Source organism: Euprymna scolopes, chromosome 41 (assembly GCF_053919585.1).
Source record: "Euprymna scolopes isolate OS-2025 chromosome 41, ASM5391958v1, whole genome shotgun sequence".
Classification (NCBI taxonomy): Eukaryota; Metazoa; Mollusca; class Cephalopoda; order Sepiida; family Sepiolidae; genus Euprymna; species Euprymna scolopes.
The window spans coordinates 37,011,109-37,039,018 of record NC_136522.1 but is presented as its reverse complement, the minus strand read 5'-3'; positions in this window follow the sequence as shown (position 1 = coordinate 37,039,018).

The following is a 27,910-nucleotide window of genomic DNA, read 5'->3' as shown; positions in this document are numbered from 1 at the left end:
CAGACTTGCTACATGTATCCATCTTCTTTCAAAAGCCACGGGATACAGCCTTCTTCTGTCACCTCTGATCTTTACCCATAGTTGGTGTTTAAAGAAAGCGATCAGATCCTGATCAGAAAAAGGCAGCACCTCCCGGCCATCTTGCAGTCTCGATGTCTAAATCACCATTCTCGCAACGGGGACAGGCTGGTGACTCCAAGAAACCAGAACTGCATTGTATATTGTTGAGGGGAAGTGCGTTTCGGGCCCAGTTGCCAGGTCAGAGAGAACTCAGAGTTGTTCAGATGACTCGAACTTGGCGCCCAACTCCACGCGGAGCGGATCTCACTCTGCTGCCAACCCAAATGCATGCATAGCGAGTCAGCAGCAGCCCTCCTCACTAGATCCCTGTGGAGTTCCCTACGGATGGCAGTCACAAAGTCGCAATGACGCTCGATAGAGGGGTTGAGAATGAGGTTGGGAAAGGCGGTAGTGATCACGGGGTGCCACGGTTGCTCATCTTGAAGTGAGTGGCTCAGGAAGGCCAGCCTGTCGGCGTCTCAATGACACTTCAAGTCCAGTATTCCCAAACCTTCCTCACATGGACGTTGTCTGTCTTCCTCTGTCTGAAAGGAGCGAGGACAAGAGTTTGACAAGAGCTGTTAGGTGTTGTGCAGGCAGGGGAAGTACAGCCAGTCGGTAAAGGATGAGAGGGAAGACGTATGTGGTGCATGCCTCGGCTCTACCCTTTAAAGAAAGATTCCTAGGAAGTCATGAGTTGACCGCAGCCTCTGCCTTTGACCATACCTCCGACCAATTCTTATTTAATTTTAAAAATCGTGTAGAAAAATGCTGAAAAATCCTTCATTTTCATAGCATTTTTCACAATGCTGACTTTGAAATTTCACTATTTTTATAAAATATTCAATTAAAATTGATATATTTATATGAAATATATTGAATGAAAAATAAATACATGGATTATAATTTTAATTATGAATCACAACTAGCAAAATATCTCAACTTTTACTGCATTGATTAAACAAAAATTGTAAAAAAAGCAACTAAGTCTTTTAAATTTCACAATTCAAAAAGATATGTGGAGTTGTATTACACAAAACAACTTGATACAAGTTACAGAACCATGTATTTTAATTTTTTATTAGAGGCAATAATATAAATTTATAATAGAACTAAATTGTTCTGTATAATTTCCTTTTGAGGGAAATGAAGGTCTAATTTGCTGGCACAATGACTTTGTAATAATGTGTCTATGTCTTGCTTCCTGCCCATATACAACTTTTTGAGAAAAAAAAATCAAATCTGACCAGTGTGTGGCTTCAAAATTTATAGCAGTAATTTTTTTCATTTTTTTTTTTTTTTTTTGAGTTGTTCACTATTTCTGGAAAAAACAACACAAAAAAAAAAAATTATTTGAAAACACTTTTTTTTTTTTTAAATATATTTTTGCGATGTAATATGAATAAAATTAATTAGTGTTTGGGTAAATCAAATTTCATGGAGAAATATTTATTTACCTAATCGACAAAATCGTTTGAATATCCTTTTCTCTCACATCCAATTTATCTGAGTTTATCGTCGATATTATATTTTCCGGAAGTAGTGAAAAGCACTATATTTTGAACAGTTTAAAACAGTAATTTGGATTTCAGTTAACTGTTTTGTTCTTTGAATCATATTAAAATATACTGTTGTTGGTTAAAAAATAATATTGTCGGTTTTGATTTCAAACTAACTAACTGCATACACTTGGGTGATAAATTTGACCAAAATGTTTAATTTATCATAATGTTTGAGGATAGACAACTCTAGTCCGTAAACACATTAATCTTGTGGCTTATGTTAGCCATCTTCCTTGATTCAAGGGCCCAATTTTCTAAGTTAACTTCTCCACAAGAAATGCCAACAGCATACTCAAAAAGTAGCCTCTGGTCTTCACACTTAAATTATTTGTTTCTTCTGCTGTCAGGGATCAGGAGGGACACTAATTTTTTAGAATTCTACTTGAGGCAAAGTTTCCCCAAAGGACCAGTAAATGTTAGGCTTTTTTGTTGTTCCATCAATTAATTTAAAAATTGCTGTAAATGGCAGTTCTTCTAGTGGAACCTGAAAATTAGAAAATTTGCATGTTTAATAATAGAGCCAGATTACATAATAAATACCAATATATTATTTTATTTTCCACAAAAAAAGGAACATAATTGCAGGTGAATCTATAGAATTAATTTTACCTCCTTTTTAGGATGATAAGTGCAGATTATGTGCCTTGTTTGACAATTTTCTGTCTTGCACTTTACTGCAAAGTCATAACATCTCAAGACAGAAAGTTTACAGCTACAAGAAGATATATCAAACGGTCTATCTAGCTGTTCCTTCATTCTTTTCACTTTGATTGCTGTAAGAGATTTCTTGTCAATCTGTTTGACCCTCTTATAGCAAAATATATTGATCTTCTGTCCTATATAATGTTACCTTAACAAGGGCAATTGTGGATTGACTGCTTGACGAATACTAATTATTTCTTTGGCAATTAGAAATCTCACTATTTTTTAAGTGGGATAACTGTTTTCGAGGAAATAACTAAACTGGATGACTTGTCGTTAAGTTGAGGTTGCTGTTTCATCCAAATGACAAGGTGGACCAGCAAATTTTGTGAACCACTGACATTCTAATCTGAAAAGTAAAATAGATAAATGGATTATAACTGAAGGAAACTGTATTAGGCTATCTTCCAGTTTCATACGTAAAAATTAAGTGCTAGTTATAAGAAATAATGAAAAACTTTGTAGAGTTGAATTAGATGTATTGAAGAAAGAGGACTAAACCAAATCAGAGGCATAATAGTATTTAGTTTAGACATTTTTAGCAGATTTTAGCTCCTCCTTCGATAACATGAATTTATCCATAAAGAGATTTATTCTTGCTGTAGATGTGCTATTTTTAATGAGTGTTTAGAGTTTGAAAAACCAGTGCTTAGTGCTTGTGCATCTATGGTACTATGCTATTTTTAATAGTATTTTCAAGTTAAATTTAATTTTTATTAAATTTTTAGGTGAAAGTACAGAATAGTTACAATACAACCCCCTTCCCATATTAAGAATGGCTTTCTAAATAACAAAGTTATTTTAGTATAATATAACCCTGACCCCTCTTCTCAGGGCCGGGCCACATCCGTCGCTAACCTGGTTCACTGGAGCATACTTGTGATGTACTTCTGGCCGTGTTCGTCGCTCCCAGCTCACAGGACCATAGATGCAACCCAGCAGGGCTACATTCTTACTTGTCTAGTGGTGGACCCCTTAAGGGTGACCAGACTCTCACTGGTCACTGGAAAATATCTTCTGCTGCTCAGGGCACGCGAAATGTGCATGCCCCTAAGTCCGTGTGGCAACATTGTCGATTTCGACCGTCACTCTGGCTTCGTGCTGGATCCAGTCCATCTCCTTCATCATCTGGCGTCAGGGCATACCTGAAATAAACTGTATCTTCATCCAGGCCGACAATTGAGAACAAGGAAAAACTCTGGGACATTTTTATATAACGAAACCAAATAATTATTCATAAATCGTTTTACACTTGTTTAGTCGAGTTCTTTGATTCAAGCTTCATGCTGCAGGTTGCACACTTAAGTTCCACTAATACATTTCCCAGCTAAGAACAAGAGCTTTTCAACTTAGCTCTTATGGGTGTTTCGAAGGCAGAGTGAGAGCGATGTGGACGTCTCGATGCCAGTCAGTTAAAAGGACTCTGGACTAAAGACCTAACTCCAAAAAGTCAATCGTTTTTATCAAATCAGAAATTCCTCCTTCCACCTTTTTGGAGTTATTCTTTCTTTTTCCATTATCTTTTCTCGTGAACTCATTATTTTATTCTTTTCATTTTCTCTTTCTTTTCTCTCTTCTTTGTCTTTCATGACCATATCTCTCCCTAGGTTCAATTTATTTATTTATCTGTCCAACTAACTTATCACTTGGCCCGATGGCCTGGCAGTTAAATACAACAGGTGGACCCAACGACAACACCCCACAGACACCAAAGCAGACCTTTTGAACCCAAGTCATTGTACCTGTCTCACTCAATTAGTAGTTAAGATTCATTTTTTTTTACCAAATCCAACTAGAAAAACAATCTCTTGTTCCACGAATCATTTTATCAGATCTTATATTTTCTTTTCTCATTGAAATATTTACTCTTTTCTGGTGGACAGGAATCTCATAAACATCTGTTTTTCCTCTCCCATCTTCTCTTCCTCTATTTGAAAAGCAAGATCATCTGGTGTCGCCAGGGATCTTGTCATATTAGCACAATAACATAGATGCACAAATAACGAAAAAACTTTAAAGGAGTTTCCGTATTTACTTGTGGGTTATCTGATTTTAAAACTATAATTTTAGAAGAAAAACACTGCTTAAAAACAATTGCTCCCTAAAAATAAAAGAAATTAAAATTTGACACTAATTTTCTGCAAAGTATTTTTATTAAGTAGAAAAACTTGAAAATTTACGTGGTTATGTTTCGTAAAGAATGTGTAGAATAAAATTGTATGGACTATTTTTTTGTTTGTTTTAATATTGATATATCCTGTGGTGGGTGGCCATAATAAAAGGATATTCAAGAAAGGTATTCCACCAGGGAAATAAATGGATAAAGAGATTCTGAAGTAATAAAGAAATAGAGAAGTTTATTGAGAATATTTACAGAGACAGCATGTTACGTTTTTAAGTGTTCCCGCCCAGGGAAGGCTCTCGTGACCGGTGATAACGTTCTTTCGATAAAATGTTCCGGCGGTGAATTGCTCATCTCGCCATAACACCTCCCCCAAGACAATTTCTCCCAAGAGAATTTGGCTTAATATCGTTTGCTTTTTGGCTTGGGGCTCAGCCGGTTAACTTTTCTTTTCACCCTTGTATTTTTTCTCCTCATTATCGTTTGAGTGGGTGGAGTTGGTGGAGAAGCTGGAACTCTCAAATCTGGAGTAAGTTCTGTTAAGGGTTGGGGAATATTAAAAGAATCATACAAAACCTCTAGGGACAGGTCATTTTCTTCTGCCTGTTTGTAGTCATCAGTGTGTCGAGGTCTTAGCTGATTTATATGCCTGCGACAGTCAAATTTATTACTTCTTACAGAATATAGCATGTGTTCGATTCTTTTCATGATAATCCCCTCCTCCCCAAAATTTTTTCCACTCCTGTAATTCAGGAAGAATATTCTGTCACCAGGTTTGTAAAACCTTGTTGGAAAATGTCCTTTTGTTGTTGTTACTCTGGTTGCACTTGGTAAAATTCTGTCAAATACAGATCTGATTTTCCGTGCAAACATCAGTTCGGCTGGTGACAAACCTGTATCAGTGTTTGGGTTCTGCGTTATCCTGTACACCGATAAAAATTGTTCAAGACTCTTCTCGTCAGTGTCCATGCCTTGGTTTTTCTTCAAGGCTCTTTTGAATGTATCGACGAACCTCTCTTCTAGGCCATTTGACTTTGGGTGGTAGATTGCCGTTGTTAAATGTTCAATGGCTAGAGCCTTGCAGAATTCTTCAAATTCTTTGCTCGTAAATTGGGTGCCGTTGTCGCTGACAATAGTTTTAGGCACTCCAAAACGACTGAAGAGAACTCTTAGTGCATCTATTGTACTCATCGAAGTAGGGTGTTTGTATTTAAACACTTCTGGCCATTTTGTGAAACTGTCGACGACCACTAAGAAATAATGTCCATTTAAAGGACCTGCATAATCGATATGTAACCGTGTGGCACTATTTCTTTGTGCCACTGTTTCTAACACACTCTGCAGCATGGATGAGTGGTAATTTGGCCATGAGCGTAGAGATACAAAGAAATCCCTTCCCATAATTCCCTTGCTATCTTTCTGTCTTTTTTCCTGCACGACCACCATGATGTGAGGACGCATATTCTGTCTCTGCGCAAATGAGGGGGGCCACCCCCTCCCTCAACACTAGTTAGGGTAGTTAGCTTTGAAAAGCCTATTGTCCAGTTTTAATTGTAAAAATTAATTGTAATATGTATTGTAATATATATTTTGTAAAATAAAATAGTTAGTTATACCTTATGTATATTACAATTGTGTCGCGTGTCGTTTTTCTTGTATCTGCCATGAATGCCTTCATAAATGTCTTAAGTCGAAAGGCGGCCCTGAGGACAAAGAGATGAAGATTCCAACCAGAATGCCACCAGGGTGAAGAGATCATCTTGAGAAAAGAAAGGAGCCACACCCAGATCCAACATCTCAGGTATGATTTTCTTCTTGCTACACAGACCCTAATGACTGGCCCATCTTCATATCTTCATGAGACCGCTTTAAGACATTTACTATAACACGTCTGTCGGTCACACCTCAGTGACCGGCTGATAGTGGTATAAATGGTGCCGTGACCAGGATATATTGTTTCCCAGCATGGAAATAATTTCGACCCTTAAACCCACGGCACAACCAAAAATAATTACCACTAGACGAATCGAATAAAAAAAATGGTCCACGATCTTTAAAACGCAAAAAACTGAATATTTCAGGAAAAATTAAAAAAAAATGGCAGACCAGTACACATGCGCACAAAAAAACGCACTCAAAAAGAAAATTCAGAACCTGAGAAAAAAAAATGTTTTTGCACCTACGAAAAAAAAAAACAGTTTGCAAAAGATCGATTCCAAAAAAAAGAGTATTGAAAATAACCCTTCAAAAAAAAAAAGTAAGAAATGTGTCCTACACAAAAAAAAACAGAGACGAAAAAAAGTGTCTCTAGAATATGCAATATCTCTTTCTCTCTCACGCTTTCTCTCTTTCTGTCTCTCTCAAGATATATATCTATATGTGTGTATATCTATGCATCTTGTTATTACATGAAAGATAAAAAAAAAAAAATCCTTCAAATACGAAGCTCGAAAAATAAATTTAAAAGTGAAAAAAGGAAAGAAAAAAAGGATACCTAACATTTTTTATCTGATCTTTATTTCAGGTTTATAAAAATATAGAACTTTATAAAAAATTGCTTTTGACTTTGCAAGTGTTAGATTCAGATTTGAAAAAAATAGAACTTTTACATTACATTTTATTCCATGAACAGTTGATGTGTTTTTTTTTCAGGTTAGGTAACAATTAATGCTGAAACATAAGGGGACTTTTTTTGAATTGATAATGTTTTTTTTATTGATGTTTTGTCTGTTTAAAAAGAAAAGAAGAAAAAAATGTTACTGGTAAAAAAAAAAAAATGGGGTTAGATAATATTAAAGTTTTGTGTGAGAATGGGTTTTACAAAATTGTTCAAAATAAGATTGTTTTTCTATTTTGTTATATTTTTTAAACTCGTAGAAATGTTAAGTCTACCTGTTACTCATTTGTTTAAAACAATGGCCGCACATGGCAAAGATAAACGAAGATGACCTCGTCATGGTGTTTGTGAGGGTGTTGAGGAATGGATGGTAGAACAACGCTACCTGCCTCTCTCTCTCTTCCTCTCTCTAACTTTCTCTCTCATTCCCTTACCTGTTAGGGTCTGTGAGGACGAGAGAGTGACTTTTAAAATTGTCGAAGATTTTTTTTGTTATTACGTAATGATATCATGAGGGTGGTGGGATGTGTAATGGCATCGCTCTGTCTCTATCCCTTTCTCTTCCCCCTCATTCTCTTTCTCTACTCTTGGGTTTCAGTTTTTGTATAGCTAACCCCTCATGGCTGATTGCAGGAGGGCATATAATAACGAATTAACTTGGAGTTTTTTAAATTTTTCTACCAAGTTTAAAGAACAAAATTATTTATGCTTTGTTAAATTACATTAAATGATGTCTTCAATTGTTTTTTATTAAAAATAAAAACAGAGATTATTATTCAAACAGAACTTGAAGTACTTTTTTGAAATCTTCGAGTATTTGGAAAAGCCAACTGTTACATGATTACGTTAATTTTTTAAGAGTTCTCTGAAATTTTCATAGTTTTTTAAAGAAAAATTATGCTATTACATTTCGAATATTCTCTGAATTTTTTTTATAATTTCTAAGGAAATAATATTTGACTAACGAAAGAAATTTTCCTGAATTCTAGATTATTTTTAAAGGAAGAATTATTCGAGCGAATTCTTTAATTGAAGGTGTATTTGAAATTGGACCGTATGATAGGGGTCCCTGAAATATTGACTGAGGAGTATATACGTAAAATTGCCTTAATTCTTAAGAAGAAAAAAGATTTCCTCAGTCTAGAAAGATCTCTTTTAATTGAAACTTTAATTTTTTCGAGCTGTTAACTATACAGAACAGGTCGTTAACTAATGTGACTCCCAGGTGTGGCGGGAGTTTATTAATTCAAAATAATCCTTGTGAGTGAGTTTAGGAAAAGAGTTGCTTTTAAATAATAAAATAATTACTTTGAAAAAAAAGTTAATTAACGTGAAAAGTTTCTGAATTCGAAATGACCTTGATAATGGTCTAAAAGAAGAAATGATTTTTATGAATCAATTAAATAAAAATAATTAAATGAAAAAAGTTTTGGGATGTCTCTGAATCTCATTGTGAAGGGTAAATTGATTCAAAATGAATTTTCTATGATCTTTTCGGAAGATTAATTTTAATAATGAACCAAATGTTTGGAATAATTTTTGAATTGTATTACGAAAAATGGGTCTATTCGAAGTTTATGACCTTTTGAGAAGATTGTTTTTAAAATAATAAATGAATTACTTTGCAAAGAAGTTAACTAACATAAATTCGGAATTTTTAATGGCCCCTTGGGAAAGAAAAAATGTATTTAAACGATGAACCAAAATACTTGAAATAATTTTTAAATTTTGGAATTAAATTTTAATGATCTTTTGTGAATCAAGTTTTGAAAAATACACATACTTTTTAAATGTACCCTGGAATTTGGGAAAAAGTTAATTATGAATGTAATAACTGAAATGCGTTTGCATTGTGTAAACAAATTCTAAATGTGACCGAGGTGCTCTGAAATGATTTTTTAAAAATGTTTTCTTTTTTAAGAAAAAAATTGTTAACACCCTGTTTCTTTGATTTAATGTAAGGTTTCTGAATTGTTTATTTTTGGAAATTTTTTTCCCCCTAATCGAGTATTCTAACTCATGAAGGCTGAGTGCCCTTCTTAATTAATTCTTTATATAATTAATAAATATTCCGTGGTGGATAGTTTTTACTGGTCACTCGGCGGCAGACTCCTTGCTCTAACAGAATTAAATTGGATTAGAACCTCTGAAGACCGAGCTTTTACTAAATCCATATAGGTCGGCGTGATGAGGTCACGTAACCCCGACTTATTTAAAATACATTATGCTGGTTGCTGAAGAGAGCGTAATCCAGTAACTGAAGTAATAACTTGGAATACATATAGGTCGGCGTGATGAGGTCACGTAACTCTGACTTGGTTAAAATACATTATAGGGGAAGTCGGGGTAAGTTGAGCATAGGGGTAAGTTGAGCCACCCCCTTTTAACCACAATTGACTAAGCCAATCCAAGTTTGTATGCAATCTATAAACAACTGATCACGTAACTTTAACCTCCACCATTTTGTTTTGTTGAACCAATATCGGAGGTTGATGCAGTAAAAGAAAATCAGATTTCGTACCAAAAAAGTAAAATAAAGCGTTTCAGGGGTGAATGCATGTTTCTTGTGTGTAGTAATAGTTTGATTAGATATAATATGTGGTAGTTGTTTGTTCAATTACTTGCCTTCATACCTGTAAAAGATCTTTACATTCACCACACATGAGATGCATGCATTTGAACAGACAATTCAATGAGGTCAGACTGGGGTAAGTTGAGCCAATGCTAATGGGGTAAGTTGTGTAAGAATTAGATCTATGGCTTACCTGTTGTGTTGTAAGTTGTATAAGAATTAGATCTATGGCTTACCTGGTAAATGTTTAATATGTGTAAGCCGTGCTTGGATAGGAATTTGCATGCTGTACAGGCGCTTTGTTATTCTAATAATAATAATTATTTTTATTATTACTATTATCATTATTATTTTTAACATTATTATTATTATCATTGTAGAATCAAGAATGCACTTACCTCCCCTCTCCACCATTATGGGCTAGCCTACAATTAGTCAGGCATGGTGGGTTATTCCATTTGGAGGCGCCTGATTGGCTAAACATGCCAGGAGAGGCAGGTGCCTCTCTACAAATGCCAGCTGTTCTGGCATTCATTGTTCAATGTTCCAGACTTATGCCAGGAACTCCACTGAATCAACTAGTTCACTCTAGTAATATTCTACATCATTATCGGATTTATTGTGTTAACTTCATTTTTCTTTTTTGTGTTTCACAGAAAATAACCCACCAGACATGCGCCACTATGCGCGAAAGACGAATCGTGGACAAACTCCTACATACGTTATGGAACGGGCTGCTGCCACTGTTACTGGAGGTCAGAGTGTGAGGAGTGCTGCAAAGGACTTTAACATTGATCGAATGACACTGAAGTGGTACATGGACAAACAGGACAGTCAACCAGCAGGGACTGTTTAGACACCTGTTTCCTTATGGCAATTGGTTTTTAGTCCTGAAATGGAAAGGGATTTGGCTGACCACGTGAAACAATTGTCAGACATGTTTCATGGTTTGTCATTGAGAAGATATCGCACACTGGCATAGGATTTTGCTAAAAAAACTCAATCTGCCACCAAGTTGGGATCGTGAGAAAAAAGCAGGACATGATTGGTGGTTAGGCTTCAAGAAGCGCCGGAACCTGGCAATTAGGGTGACAGAAGTAACATCTTTTAGGCGTGCCACAGCCTTCAACCGCCCAGTTGTTGATAAATTTTTCAACAACTTGAGTCAGATAATGGACAAGTACAAGTTCTCACCAAGTGACATTTACAACACTGATGAGACTGGGTGCACCACCGTTCCAAACCCTCGAGCCGTTGTCACAGAAAAAGGAAAGAAGCAAGTTGGTTCAATCACCTCCGCTGAACGCGGGGAATTGGTAATGGTGGTGTACACTGTGAGTGCAATTGGATCAGTCGTGCCTCCTCTGTTCATCTTTCCCAGAATCCACTACAGAGATCACTTCATCAGAGGTGGACCAACACAGTGCATAGGGAGGGCAACACGAAGTGGCTGGATGAATGAAGAGGTGTTTGTGGAATATCTAAATCACATCATCAAGCACACCAGATGCTCACCAGGAAAGAAAATCCTCTTAATCCTCGACAACCATGACACACACATTTCTTTGAATGTTGTGAACACAGCAAGATCTCATGGTGTTGTCTTACTGACCATTCCACCACACACTTCCCATCGTCTCCAGCCGCTCGACTGGTCAGTGTATGGACCCTTCAAAACAGCGTACAACAGAGCCATTGATGGGTGGCTACGATCCAATCCAGGGAAAACTAACAATATATGAAATCCCAGCTCTAGTGAACCAAGCCCAGATGATTGCCATGACACCATTGAACTTTGCTGCTGGATTCCAAGCCTCGGGCATTCATCCATTTAACCGGGACATCTTTAGTGAAATTGACTTTTCCCCTTCTCTTCCAACTGACCGTGAGCAAAATAGGGCTGCAGAAAGCCTTGAGGCAAATTCTACTGTGGAAGATGCAGGACCATCAGTTGAGGCTCCTGGAGCAGTCTTACCCGTGCACAGTGATGATGTCCGATCACAAAAACAGCAAGAAGATGATCTTATGAAACCATCCGCATCTGGGTCTTGTGTTTCATCTAGCTCACATGATGTCATGCATCGTTCATACATTTCACCATCTGTAATTCAGCCATTTCCAAAAGCAGCACCAAGAAAGGCAAGAAGAGGTGGTCACAAAAAGGGCAGCTCAAAGATTTTGACTGACAGCCCTGAACGACAGAAGCTGATAGCCCTTTCTGAAAATAGAAAGAGGAGCCTATTAACAAAAACAAAGCAGTGTTTGTTCAATGCTGGTGGGAAAAAGTCATGTCCCCCGAGATCTAAAACCCCAGGTTCAAGTGACACTGAGGATTCAGATTTTGAATTTGATGATGTCTCATCAGATAGTGATGGTGATATTGATCTGGATAGCCCAATAATCGAAGGTGACTTTGTGGTTGTCAAATGTGCTGGCAAATCACGAACTGTGAACTATCTTGCCCGGGTTGACACTCTTAACGGGGAGGACTTTGAGTTTGAAGGTGTTTTCCTTCAAAAAGTTGCTGGGAAGGTAGGAACGGACAAGCCTGTGTTTGTTCCAAACCCAAAGGGTGAAGCGGGTTTCAATGCAGAAGATGTTGTTCACAAGCTGCCACAGCCAAATAGTGTTCGCAGTTCTGTCCGTTGTTCTAGCCAGCTCGTTTTCAGCTGTGACTTGTCACAGTGGTAACTTCATTAACTTACTTTCAGATATGTTTCAAATTTTGTGCTGGTTCATTCGCTGTAATTAACATTTTTACTTCATCATTATAATTTGTTTTATAACCACAGCAACAATTTGAGGCTTGTTCTTTCTTTATTTGCAACACATTTTTGCGTGGCACAACTTACCCCTGTGTGGCAGAACTTACCCCAGAGGTTGGATCAACTTGCCCCATGGTCGGGGCAAGTTGAGCCATTTGATATGTATTTTTGTAAAGCACATGGTCGGTTTAGGTGTACTAGCAGAAAACTGCAACTTGTTTCAAAATGTTCTCAAATAAAAGAATTTTATAATAATACACTCATCTTTGCAAAATAATTAGTCGTTTGGGTTCTGAAGAGTCAAAATGGAAAATTGGCTCAACTTACCCCGACTTCCCCTACTGGTTGCTGAAGGGAGCGTAAATCCAGTTATGAAAATAATGTTATGAAGATTAAATTAAAAAACGTATAGGTCGGCGTGATAAACTCACGTAGAATCTAGCTTAGTCAAATACATATAGGTCGGCGTGATAAACTCACGTAAAATCCGGCTTAGTGAAATACGTATAGGTCGGCGTGATAAACTCACATAGAATCTGGCTTAGTCAAATACGCATAGGTCGGCATGATAAACTCACGTAGAATCTGGCCTTGTTAAAAAAATATTATACTGGTTGTTTAAGAAAGTGTAAATCCAGTAACTGAAATCATGAGGTCATTGCCTCGATGGAGGGCGAGGATGATTATCCTCTCTGGTATTTGAAGCAGTATACCAGTCTACCAGGAGCCTGGTGGAAAAAAATAACTTGCTTCACTGAGTTCCTGATGGAACATAGAGCATGGGGACATTGATTGCTGACGGCCGGTTGACGCACCATTCACGGAAAATTAGGGACTTCTGAAATTTATGAATACTCATAAATTTCGGATTGCATAGGGAGGGATGTGGCACTATTTCTTTGTGCCACTGTTTCTAACACACTCTGCAGCATAGACCAGTGGTAATTTGGCCATAAGCGTAGAGATACAAAGAAATCCCTTCCCATAATTCCCTTGCTATCTTTCTGTCTCTTTCCTGCACGACCACCATGATGTGAGGACGCATAGTCTGTCTCTCCGTAAATGAGGGGGGGGCCACCCCCTCCCTCAACACTAGTTAGGGTAGTTAGCTTTGAAAAGCCTATTGTCCAGTTTTAATTCTAAAAATTAATTGTAATATGTATTGTAATATATATTTTGTAAAATAAAATAGTTAGTTATATCTTATGTATATTACAATTGTGTCGCGTGTCGTTTTTCTTGTGTCTGCCATGAATGCCTTCATAAATGTCTTGTCGAAAGGCGGCCCTGAGGACAAAGAGATGAAGATTCCAACCAGAATGCCACCAGGGTGAAGAGATCATCTTGAGAAAAGAAAGGAGCCACACCCAGATCCAACATCTCAGGTATGATTTTCTTCTTGCTACACAGACCCTAATGACTGGCCCATCTTCATATCTTCATGAGACTGCTTTAAGACATTTACTATAACACGTCTGTCGGTCACACCTCAGTGACCGGCTGATAGTGGTATAACCGAGTCCACGGTGTATCAGTCTTTGGCGACGGTTGTATCTGCACAGGTGGTACCTTTTCTGCTAGCTGACACCCTTGACACTCTCTTACGAGTTTTCCAATGTCCTGATCCATCCTAGGCCAATACGTATATCCACGCATTAAAGCTTTCATTCTCAACATGCCTGGATGACCACTATGAAATTCTTTTTTTTTTTTTTTTTTTTTTTTTACAAAGGCATCACCACATTATCAAGGCCCAGAGGCCACTCAAGGATAAGGGTTAAAGAGTGTACAGTAGAAATTGGTCAATATAGTAATCATTAGTAATGAAAATTTGGTAAATTTGATAACTTATATGGAACGGCTCATCAAGAACTTATTTACTTTAGACTTGAACACAACCATATTGTAGTCAGCCGGAAAGCAGGAAAACGGAAGACAATTCCACAGGCGTGCCGTTCTAAGAAAGAAGCTTTGTTCATGGAATCTACGTTTAGGTTTAGGCACAGACAAAGAGTGGGGGGAATTATTGATAGTGTTTACAGCTAGACGAGTGTTTCTTGTGAAAGTTTGGCGAGGGGGGACCATAGATTGAAGCTCAGTTGAACACTTTCCATGAAAATAACGATACATCAGAGACAAACTCGCAACATCTCTTCTGTGAGATAGAGGTTGCAAGGAGGAGAAAAGGACATCTCCTACGAGGCTACGAAGTCTATTTTGAACTCTATCAAGGCAGGACAAGTCCTTTCTAGCAGCTCCTGCCCAGATGTGGCAACAGTATTACATCCTTGGACGTACCTGGCTCTTATATAGATAGAGAATAGCATCAGCAGTGAGATATCTACCGGATCGATTCTTTTAAAATTCTTCTCTGAAGCGTAGTCGGTATGATGACTCTGTCTGCGTACATCAAGGTTTGAACACAAATGGAAAATGGTAAAATTTTAGGGTCTTTCTTCGATTTTCCACAATATAATCATCCTTTTCTGCTGCCTTATTTATTTCGTCTAGAGTCACTGGTAACTCTCTGATTGTGTTGCAGAGTAATCCGAAGAGTTCTTTTTCCTCTGTCAATGCAGCTATTACTGTGTCTTCCAAAGGTTCAGCACACTTTTGGATGAGCCTGGACAGTCCATCTGCATGTCCGATATTCTTGGATGAAATGTACTCCATTTTAAAGTTATAATTTAGTAGAATTATGCTCCATCATTGGAGTCTGTTTACAGTGTGCGTAGGTATGCCTTTTTTAGAGCCAAAAATAGTCAATAAGGGTTTGTGGTTGGTTTGCAAAGTAAACATCCTTCCATGAATAAATCTATGGAATTTTTTAATGGCATAAATAATCGCCAAGCTTTCTTTTTCAATTTGAGAATAGTTTCTTTCAGCTGGCAAAAGTGATCTGTATGCATGGGCTATTGGCTTTGTTGATCCATCTTCAAGTTTATGGAGAAGAACTGCTCCTACTCCGTAGTCACTTGCATCTGATGCAACAATCAATTCTTTCTGTGGATCAAAATGTGCTAGAGCTAAATCTGATAGCAGGCATTTCTTATCTTCAAACGCATTTTGGCATTCTTTTGACCAAATTCACTTTTGTCCTTTTTTTTAACAAATCATTCAATGATGCTCTCAACTTATGCATCTTTGGAATATAAATAGCATAATATTGAGCCAAACCCCAAAAAGATTGTAACTGGGCAACATTATTGGGTGCTGGCATCCTCTCGATTGCTTCTGTTCTCTGAGGATTCGGTCTTCTGCCTTGGCTGTCGATAATTTGACCAAGATATTTTATCTGTTTTAAAAAGAATTCACATTTTTCGGCACTTAACTTGAAACCAAATTCCTCAATTCTTTGGAAAACTGCTCTGATGTGTTCCTTATGTTCCTGTACATTTTTACTTTTGACAAGGATGTCATCCAAATATGCGATTGCAACATCTAAATCAGCAAGCATCGTATCCATTATTTGCTGAAATAGTGCTGGGGCCACTTTTAATCCAAAAGGAAGTCTTTTTAGTCGGAAAAGTCCTAGATGTGTATTGATACACAAATACTTAGAACATTCTTCACTTACTTTTACCTGAAGGTAAGCTTCCAATAAGTCAATTTTGGAGAAAATTCTACCTCCATTCAGCTTTGTAAAAATGTCTTCAGGAGATGGAAGTGGATAACTATGATCCATCAGACAGTCGTTAAGGCCTGTAGAAAAATCGGCACATACCCAAATCTTCTTATTTTTCTTTTTAACATACACAGTGGGGCTCACCCACTAAGAATAGTCAACTTTTTCGACTACACCATTCTTTTGTAGTCTTTTTAGTTCAATTTCAATATCTTCTTTTGAAGAAAAAGGCACATTTCTTTTTGGTCTAAAAACAGGTTTCACATTCTGTTTTAATTCAAAATTTACTTCCGTTTTGGTGCACACTCCTAATCTCTCTGAAAAAACTTTGGGGAATTCACTTTTTAACACTGCCAGAAAATGGTCATTTTGTTTGGAATTTTTCGTTTCCAACGCTCTTACATTATTGCAAAATGAATTTATGGGTAGCTCCCATAAATCAAACAAAACAATCCAATCAATTCCAAAAAGGCAAGAATTTATTCCTGAAACAACTGAAAGGTTTAAGGAAAAAGTTTTTAATCCAAGAGAAACACTGCAATTAAATTCTCCCATGAATTTTAATCGCTCTCCGGAAACACCTTTTGCAATTTTTGTGTTTTTCTCAGTTTTGGACCACCAATTCTCTTCCAGGTCACTTCGTCAATAATTGATATGTCGCTACCTGTGTCTAAAAGTAGCTTCACTGAGTGACCATTTATTTGTGTGTGAACAAATTTCCGTTCCCCTCTTTGTTTTATTTCTTCTTTGGACAAGACCACATTTACTTTTGGATTCCATTTCCGTCTTTTGTCTTGCTTAGTTCAGCAGTGGGATGCCCGGTGTCCCACTAGGCCACATTTGGTACAACGTTGGTCTTTATAAGGGCAGTTTTTTCTTAAGTGCGGACCCGCACAACTCCAACATTCAAACTTTTCCCTTTGTCTTTTGGAAATGTCTTCTGTTTTACTACCTGGACTTGGGATGTGACTTTTCCCTCTATCCTCGTAGTGTCCCTTTTTACATTTATCCATTTTTGACACTCTTCTGTCACTTTTTGCAAGTTCATTTCCGGGTCTTGTTCCATGATTGATTAAATCCTTGTCCTTCGGTGCTGTCAGTCCCTGGACAAATATGTAGCACTTAAACATGTTCACTGATAAATCCTTTAATTTAAACAGTTCACACTGGGTGTTAACTTTGCCCGCATATGTGACAATGTCATCAGTTTCGTCTTTTGACATATTTTAACACCTATACCATGTATGAAAAAGACTATCTCTTTCAGCGAATATAACCAAGACCGTCTTAAAAGACAAGATGGCCGGTGGGCAAAAATAATTTAATCTGCTGACGTCATCACGGATAGTCCATACCGGTGACACCGGTAGTCACCGGTAGGCATTCGTAACGTCTTGAAGTCAGTGAAATATTTCTTTTTTTATTAAAATGCCTTCACGGTGCATCGTTCCAACTTGCTGAGGAAATTATCGTAAAGGACCAAAAAGTGACAGTATTTTCATTTCCGAAAGATAAAGAATTATAATGCAGTAAAAAAAAAAAAAGATTTTACACCATCTCCATTCAGCAAAGTAAGTTTTAACGTGCTCCCTCTCCTGTATTTAACACGATGTAACTATAATTTAATTCAATATTATCATCCTAAATGTTCTACCATTCAAAAGAAGAAGCTTCAAATAAATTGCTAATATTAAAAAAAAAATTTTTACAGCATACAAAACTAATGAAAATGCGAGACAACATCGACTCTTTAAAACACGATTTTTTTAAGCTGTTGACACACGTTTTAAAAATCTAACAATAATTTATTTTTCTGAAATTTTTCAATATTTAAAAATAAATTATGCCGGCTGATAAAATTTTTAAACTTTTTTTTAAACCTAGAAAGATAAAATTTAAAAATACTTATTTTTATATATATATATATGAAACTAAACTAAAAAAAAAAAAAAAACACGCGTTCACTCGTGGTCTTAAACAGTCTTGGCCTTCGGGACCAGATCAAAGTGTAGTATCTGTTCTCCAGATGTTGCATTCTATTTCTTGTTCTCTTTCGGTGGAGGAGAAATCCTTCACGACTGAGACAATTTTTATTTTTGTACCTTTTCTCCACGTTAAAAAACGACCCTGGTGTCTAACTCTGTCCCGTGGGGAGGCATAGTAAATAAGTACAATTCATTTCATTAACGTAATTGGGTTTGTATTACTGTACACATAGATTCGAAAAAGTTGTCAAAAACAAATATATAACAAATAAATGTTATCAAAGGCAAGATAAGTTACTTTTCTACCAAATATTTTTCGTGTTTTTATTCAATGTAACATGTTTATTCAGCTCGAAAAACAGTGTTTACCGATGTATTCGAAAATTCAAGATGGCGTCTGATTCTCTCTTTAACACGGTAAGTTTGGGATAAGGTGTTATAAATAAAAAACTATATTCCATACTATTAAAAACCCGCCGAATATATGTCAACCTATGTCACGGTAACATATATTGAGCGAGTTTTTAACAGTATTTTATCCGGTTTTGTATTTATAACACCTTATCCCAAACTTACCGTGTTAAAGAGAGAATCAGACGCCATCTGGAATTTTCGAATACATCGGTAAACACTATGTTTTTCGAGCTGAATAAACATGTTACATTGAATAAAAACACGAAAAATATATCCAGTTTGGCAGAAAAGTAACTTATCTTGCCTTTGATAACATTTATTTGTTATATATTTGTTTTTTGACAACTTTTTCGAATCTATGTGTACAGTAATACAAACCCACGTATTTTAACAAACTGAAAATATGGATATAAAAAAATGATTTTGCATGTTATTTTTGTTGTGTGGTGAAATAATCTTAAATAAGAAACATGATTTTTTCTTTAGGTTGATTTTTTTACTGTGCAATATTTCATGAATTTATTAAAAATATTGTTTTTGATTTTGAAAAAATATTGTGGTTCATTTTGATTAAAAAATATTCATTTTGATTAAAAAATATTCATTTTGATTTAAAAAAAAATATTCATTTTGATATAAAAAAAAAAGTTTAATTTTAATATTTGTTTATTGTCTTAACTCATATCAAATGTTTTGCTTGTGTTCTGCTTCAAATATTCATAATCTTACATGCATAATTTTCATTTAATTATATTAAATAAACTTCAAGTTTATTTCAAATCAAATCGTGTTCCTTCACTTTTTTAAAATGTAATTTATAAGTAATTAAAGAACGCATTCTAATCTTTAAAATCTATAATACAACGAAATATTCAATTGCTTATAATATACTTAAACAAATAACTTGCGTTTTTTTAAATTATTTTTTTATTATTAATATTAGATGAGTTTCAGTATAAATCGTGTTCTTTCTTTATTTCTTTATTTTAATCCAATTTTGAAGTTTTGTAACGCTGTCTGTAAAAATTACTGTTCATTATTGACAGTCTAAGAGTTCCACATATCTTGCTTGTTGGGACCTCGGCGATGACGTCATTTTTTTAGCTGGCCGGCCATCTTTATAACGAAGGCCACGATATAACACAAAATTTTCACCGTTTCAGAAAAAGAGATCTCTTCCGGTTTTTTAGGCAATATCAAATTCGTGAATTTAGTATTTTCTTCTGTGCTCAATTTTTGGAGTAATAGTGTTATTTTTTTCTCACCCGACCACTTCTCGCATCGTTTTGTAAATATCGTTTCAAACCTACGATAATAGGCTGGAAAAGTGTCACCGTCGACCTAGACGAGAGTACCCAAAATGGCCGACCAGGACTGAGATATGACACTTGACCGGATGTAATGGAAGAAATATCTCATGTATTTAATTTAAGCCGTCGTTTCGTATCTTACAACATCGTATCTTACAACATATACAACAAATACTTTATTGTAACTTTTTCTTTAATCTTTAATAATTTATAAATATTTATATAAAATTATCAGAAAAAAGCCAAATTTGAAGCCAAAATTGAAAAAGAAACCAAGCTGTCAACCCTGATAGGCACTTGAATTTACTTTGGCAACACTGCTCTTCTCTCTACCGTATCGCTTGTAAAAAATGGCTACTTCTCCAAGAATGGAAATTCTCCTTAATTTTACCCAGGAGAAAGGATTACAGTATGCCCAAAGTAAACAGCTCGTGTCCACCCAGAAAATATGTGATTGTGGACATTCAATGTGTATCAGGCCATCTGCAGCGTTTAAACTAGACACAGTTTGTTGGAGATGCACTATGTGTGGTACAAGGATGTCGGTGCGGAAGGGCACCTTTTTCGAGAAGTCAAAGCTCCATATTCACACTATACTGCAAATTATGTTCGATTTTGTTTCACAGACACCTGTGACTACTTCCGCAAATTTCAGTGGGGTTTCTACGGGTGTCGCCATTCAATGGTTTGAGTATTGCAGAGATATATGCACGAGCAAGTTATTAAAAGATAAAAAAAAGTTGGGCGGAACGGGACACATAGTTGAAGTAGACGAAAGTTTACTTTTCAAACGCAAAAATAACGTTGGCAGAGTTAGTAGGCAAGAATGGGTAATAGGGTTTTATGACAGAACAGCGAAACTCGGTTTTTTGCGTCAAATACCCGACCGGACGGCCGTCACCCTAGAAGCGGCTATTTTAGAAAATGGGGAACCGGGGTCTACCATATTCACAGATGAATGGAGGAGTTATAGCAGGCTTACATCACTCGGTTACCAACACGGCACAGTAAATCACTCTGAACATTTCGTAGACCCCGTCACAGGTGTGTGTACGAACAGTATAGAGGGCTACTGGTCCCGTATTAAAAGAAAGGTTAAGCATGTGTCTGGATCGGTAGGTAACATGAAATGGTCACATGTGGACGAGGCCATGTATAGGGAAGCGTATGGTATGAAAACAGACACAGCAATAAGAAATTTTAATCTGTTCTTAACGCACGTAACAGAAAAATACCCTGTCTAAAAATATGAACAAAAACCTTCATTCGTGATGTTTTTTTTTCCTTTTCTAAATACCCTGTCTAAAAATATGGACAAAAACCTTTTTTTTTTCCTTTTCTAAATAAATACCCTGTCTAAAAAAATATGAACAAAAACCTTCATTCGTTATGTTTTTTTTCCCTTCATCTAGAGCCGATGAATTTTCCGTTTTTTTTTTTTTTTTTTTTTTTTTTTTTTGTTTTTTTTTTTTACTTCGTTTTGTTTTGGTAAGGTAACATTTACCGTTAAAAAAAAATGCATATCTTATAAACGACTCATTTGCCGTAAATTTCAGCAGACGACGCCATGCAGGTAAGTTGCAAATTGTTTTTTTTCCCTTTTCTCTAATTTATTTATTTACGTTGTTTCCTTAATAAATTATTTCAGCTAGAGCCGTGTTGCCAAAGTACATTCAAGTGCCTATCAGGGTTGCCAGCTTGGCTTTTTTTTCAATTCTGATAATTTTATATAAATATTTATTAAATATAGATTATTAAAGAAAAAGTTACAATAAAGTATTTGTTGTATATGTTGTAAGATACGAAACGACGGCTTAAATTAAATACATGAGATATTTCTTCCATTACATCCGGTCACGTGTCATATCTCAGTCCTGGTCGGCCATTTTGGGTACTCTCGTCTAGGTCGACCTTCATTTGGGCTTTTTGTTGAGCGATTAAACTCTCAGTTAACGTTTTCGTCAACGTCGCTATTTGTTCGGCTGTCATTTTCTTTTTAAATGTATCAATAGCAAGTTAACGTATACCACAGAGAAAAAAAATATTATTCAAAAACAAGATGCTTATTTTCACAGAAAATTGTCAACACATAGGAAAGTTCCGAAAAAAAAAAATCACCGTTAAAATAACACTTGACAAAATTTCAAGAGACTCTTTTTCGTCTACTTCAGCAGACACACGTAAACTTCTTTTAAAAATTTTCTTTATTAAATAAACACAGATTCCTCAATATTGTTCATTTGTTGGTTTTTTATCGTATTAACCAAATACAAAAAACACGTCCGTTAATCATGAAGAAAGTCACAATTTACACACACACACACACACACACACACATTATATAACGTCAACTCTTTGGGAGTTTAAAAAGAGAAAAACTCGTCAATAATATAAAAATTATTTTTTACTTGCGTAAATTTGTGGCAGACACCAGTCTTTCGCTTTCTCAGAAGCTTTTTCTTCAATTAAAAGTGAACTTTGTGAACAACAATTTTCAGAATGTTCTCGGTTACCACATTTTTTTTTTTTAGATGAATTTACAGTTCGTATCTCATCTTCGTCACCAGTTGATATATCCCGCAGTGGGTGGCCTTAATAAAAGGATATTCAAGAAAGGTATTCCACCAGGGAAATGAATGGATAAAGAGGTTCTGAAGTAATAAAGAAATAGAGAAGTTTATTGAGAATATTTACAGAGACAGCATGTTACGTTTTTAAGTGTTCCCGCCCAGGGAAGGCTCTCGCAACCGGTGAGCGGTGATAACGTTCTTTCGATAAAATGTTCCGGCGGTGAATTGCTCATCTCGCCATAACAAATATAAAACTGGGTATTACTATATTTTAACAAAAAATAATGTTTTTGACGTTCATTTGAAATATGTTAAATTCAGTGCAGACACTTGAAATATAATAATATATATTTTAAACAAGTCTTTTTCGTTTTTCCTTTCGAAATTATTAAGCCTAAATCGTAATGTTTCAAATTAAATAATAAACAAACGTTCATTTGAACGTAAAAAACTGCCATTATTTTTTGCACCAACCTAATAGAAAAACAAATTAAAAAAGATAAAACAAATATGTTTAAATTCACTGCAGACACTTGAAATATAATAATATATATTTTAAACAAGTCTTTTTCGTTTTTCCTTTCGGAATTATTAAGCCTAAATCATAATGTTTCAAATTAAATAAACAAACGTTAATTTTCAATAACTATAACGAGCGTGTTTTGTGACGGTGAAATCTAAAATGTTTCCACCCCAAAAAAGTTCCTGAAATGAAAAAGTGATCTTTGGTCGTTATTATTTAAAAAAACATAATTTTGCCTTTACACTTAATATTTATTTTATTAATTCATTATCCTCACTCATTTTATTAAAAAATATAGGCTAAAATATATTCTAAATAATGATTCCATTTTCTTAACAGTACGGATTGTTTTGATGACGGGACGTTCTTGACAATTCACCGAAAAACTTTTAATCGCTTCAAGTTTTCAACTTTTAAATACATTTCCTCAAGCAAAGATGACGATTTTGAGAAAAATATTTCGTATATATCTTTTTTCCAAAATCGACCTGCCCTATTAGCAGAATAGCCGGTGTTGCTGGGATTAATGATGAGATAGATGGATATATGTATTAACAGAATGCTCGGCATCGGGCATCACCCAGGATTGGATGAGATAGGTAGATATATGTACCAGCAGAATACCCGGCGTTACCTGGGATTGGATGTGATAAGTGGATATATGTACAAATAGAATATCTGGCGTCACCCGGGATTGGATAAGATAGGTGGAAATATGTACTAGCAGAATACCCGGCGTTGCCCAGGATTGGATGAGGTAGGTGGATATAAGTGCTAGCAGAATATCCGACGTTGCCCAGGATTAGATGAGATAGATGGAAATATGTACTAGCAGAATACCTGGCGTCACCTGGAATTGGATGAGCTAGGTTGATATATGTATTAGCAGAATACCCGGGGTCTCCTGGGATTGGAAAAGACAGGTGGATATATGTACTAGTAAAATACCCAGTGTTGCTGGGATATGTATTTAAGTTTTTAATAAATTAATATAGATTTCTAATTTGTTTTGCTAAATTTTCTTCTATAGTTTTATCAGTAATACTATTATAATTATTAAAAAATGGATAGCATTTTAAAAACTTTAGAATTTAATTTTCAAGGTAGATAATTTACATGGAAACTTCCGGCATGTGGGGAACAGATACTCCACTTTCATCTTATTCATACAGTTTATTGATCATAAATTTTACAATTTAAAGTCTGAACAATAAAATTAAAAATTAACAAACAAAAAACTTAGGGCTGAAGCCCTATAAGAAATTTGGGGGAGGGGGATGGGTGAAGGATCTTTTTAAAAAGTCTTAAAAACTTTGGAGATTACTCTTGATTGACACCATTTACCACAATACCGCATTCACTCTATTCCTCAGCGTTTTTGTAAAAATTATGTATATGTGTGTATGTGTGTATATAAACAATTTTTTTTTTTTTTAATATAAATGATAAAAGATGCAAAATGAGAAAAAAGTTCATTAGATAAAAAAAAAAGTCTTTAAATTTGGTTTTGTAAAATGTTTGTTGTGAGGAGTCGGAAAAAACTAAGAAAAACCCAAGAAAAGAAAAGATTTAACCAAATAAAATGCCAAGGGGGGGATGGGGGGTTAGTATGATGCCTCCCGAGCTTAATCAAAGTATTAGATCGCTCACTGTTTTTCAGGAACCAAAAACAAGCAGGACAGTCTCTAGATGAGATTAGCCAAAAGGCCAAGGAACCATAAAATGTTTTTTTGTGACTCGACATTTTTAAATGAATTAAAAAAAAAAAGTGAACAAAGATATTAATTAAATCAGAATATCTTTATTCATCAGTGTGATGTTGTATCATAAAATCGTCTTCTTGCTATAAAGCAAATATATAGGTGGAATATGTGGCATTGCCCAGGATTTGATGTGATAGTTGGAAATATGAACTAGCAAATACCCAGCGCAGCGTTGCCAGGGATTGGATGAAATGGGTGGGTATATGTACTAGCAGAATACCGGGCATCACCCGGGATTGGATGATATAGGTGGGTATATGTACCAGCAGAATACCCCGCGTAACCTGGGATTGGATAAGATAGGTGGAATATGCGGCGTTGCCCAGGATTTGATGTGATAGTTGGAAATATGAACTAGCAAATACCCAGCGTTGCCAGGTATTGGATGAAATGGGTGCGTATATGTACTAGCAGAATACCGGGCATCACCCGGGATTGGATGATATAGGTGGGTATATGTACCAGCAGAATACCCCGCGTAACCTGGGATTGGATAAGATAGGTGGAATATGCGGCGTTGCCCAGGATTTGATGTGACAGTTGGAAATATGAACTAGCAAATACCCAGCGTTGCCAGGTATTGGATGAAATGGGTGCGTATATGTACTAGCAGAATACCGGGCATCACCCGGGATTGGATGATATAGGTGGGTATATGTACCAGCAGAATACCCCGCGTAACCTGGGATTGGATAAGATAGGTGGAATATGCGGCGTTGCCCAGGATTTGATGTGATAGTTGGAAATATGAACTAGCAAATACCCAGCGTTGCCAGGGATTGGATGAAATGGGTGGGTATATGTACTAGCAGAATACCGGGCATCACCCGGGATTGGATGATATAGGTGGGTATATGTACCAGCAGAATACGCTGCGTAACCTGGGATTGGATAAGATAGGTGGAATATGCGGCGTTGCCCAGGATTTGATGTGATAGTTGGAAATATGAACTAGCAAATACCCAGCGTTGCCAGGGATTGGATGAAATGGGTGGGTATATGTACTAGCAGAATACCGGGCATCACCCGGGATTGGATGATATAGGTGGGTATATGTACCAGCAGAATACCCCGCGTAACCTGGGATTGGATGAGATAGGTGGAATATGCGGCGTTGCCCAGGATTTGATGTGATAGTTGGAAATATGAACTAGCAAATACCCAGCGTTGCCAGGTATTGGATGAAATGGGTGGGTATATGTACTAGCAGAATACCGGGCATCACCCGGGATTGGATGATATAGGTGGGTATATGTACCAGCAGAATACCCCGCGTAACCCGGGATTGGATGAGATAGGTGGAATATGCGGCGTTGCCCAGGATTTGATGTGATAGTTGGAAATATGAACTAGCAAATACCCAGCGTTGCCAGGGATTGGATGAAATGGGTGGGTATATGTACTAGCAGAATACCGGGCATCACCCGGGATTGGATGATATAGGTGGGTATATGTACCAGCAGAATACCCCGCGTAACCTGGGATTGGATGAGATAGGTGGAATATGCGGCGTTGCCCAGGATTTGATGTGATAGTTGGAAATATAAACTAGCAAATACCCAGCGTTGCCAGGGATTGGATGAAATGAGTGGGTATATGTACTAGCAGAATACCGGGCATCACCCGGGATTGGATGATATAGGTGGGTATATGTACCAGCAGAATACCCCGCGTAACCCGGGATTGGATGAGATAGGTGGAATATGCGGCGTTGCCCAGGATTTGATGTGATAGTTGGAAATATGAACTAGCAAATACCCAGCGTTGCCAGGGATTGGATGAAATGGGTGCGTATATGTACTAGCAGAATACCGGGCATCACCCGGGATTGTATGATATAGGTGGGTATATGTACCAGCAGAATACCCCGCGTAACCTGGGATTGGATAAGATAGGTGGAATATGCGGCGTTGCCCAGGATTTGATGTGATAGTTGGAAATATGAACTAGCAAATACCCAGCGTTGCCAGGTATTGGATGAAATGGGTGGGTATATGTACTAGCAGAATACCGGGCATCACCCGGGATTGGATGATATAGGTGGGTATATGTACCAGCAGAATACCCCGCGTAACCCGGGATTGGATGAGATAGGTGGAATATGCGGCGTTGCCCAGGATTTGATGTGATAGTTGGAAATATGAACTAGCAAATACCCAGCGTTGCCAGGGATTGGATGAAATGGGTGGGTATATGTACTAGCAGAATACCGGGCATCACCCGGGATTGGATGATATAGGTGGGTATATGTACCAGCAGAATACCCCGCGTAACCTGGGATTGGATGAGATAGGTGGAATATGCGGCGTTGCCCAGGATTTGATGTGATAGTTGGAAATATAAACTAGCAAATACCCAGCGTTGCCAGGGATTGGATGAAATGAGTGGGTATATGTACTAGCAGAATACCGGGCATCACCCGGGATTGGATGATATAGGTGGGTATATGTACCAGCAGAATACCCCGCGTAACCCGGGATTGGATGAGATAGGTGGAATATGCGGCGTTGCCCAGGATTTGATGTGATAGTTGGAAATATGAACTAGCAAATACCCAGCGTTGCCAGGGATTGGATGAAATGGGTGCGTATATGTACTAGCAGAATACCGGGCATCACCCGGGATTGTATGATATAGGTGGGTATATGTACCAGCAGAATACCCCGCGTAACCTGGGATTGGATAAGATAGGTGGAATATGCGGCGTTGCCCAGGATTTGATGTGATAGTTGGAAATATGAACTAGCAAATACCCAGCGTTGCCAGGTATTGGATGAAATGGGTGGGTATATGTACTAGCAGAATACCGGGCATCACCCGGGATTGGATGATATAGGTGGGTATATGTACCAGCAGAATACCCCGCGTAACCCGGGATTGGATGAGATAGGTGGAATATGCGGCGTTGCCCAGGATTTGATGTGATAGTTGGAAATATGAACTAGCAAATACCCAGCGTTGCCAGGGATTGGATGAAATGGGTGGGTATATGTACTAGCAGAATACCGGGCATCACCCGGGATTGGATGATATAGGTGGGTATATGTACCAGCAGAATACCCCGCGTAACCTGGGATTGGATGAGATAAGTGGAATATGCGGCGTTGCCCAGGATTTGATGTGATAGTTGGAAATATGAACTAGCAAATACCCAGCGTTGCCAGGGATTGGATGAAATGAGTGGGTATATGTACTAGCAGAATACCGGGCATCACCCGGGATTGGATGATATAGGTGGGTATATGTACCAGCAGAATACCCCGCGTAACCCGGGATTGGATGAGATAGGTGGAATATGCGGCGTTGCCCAGGATTTGATG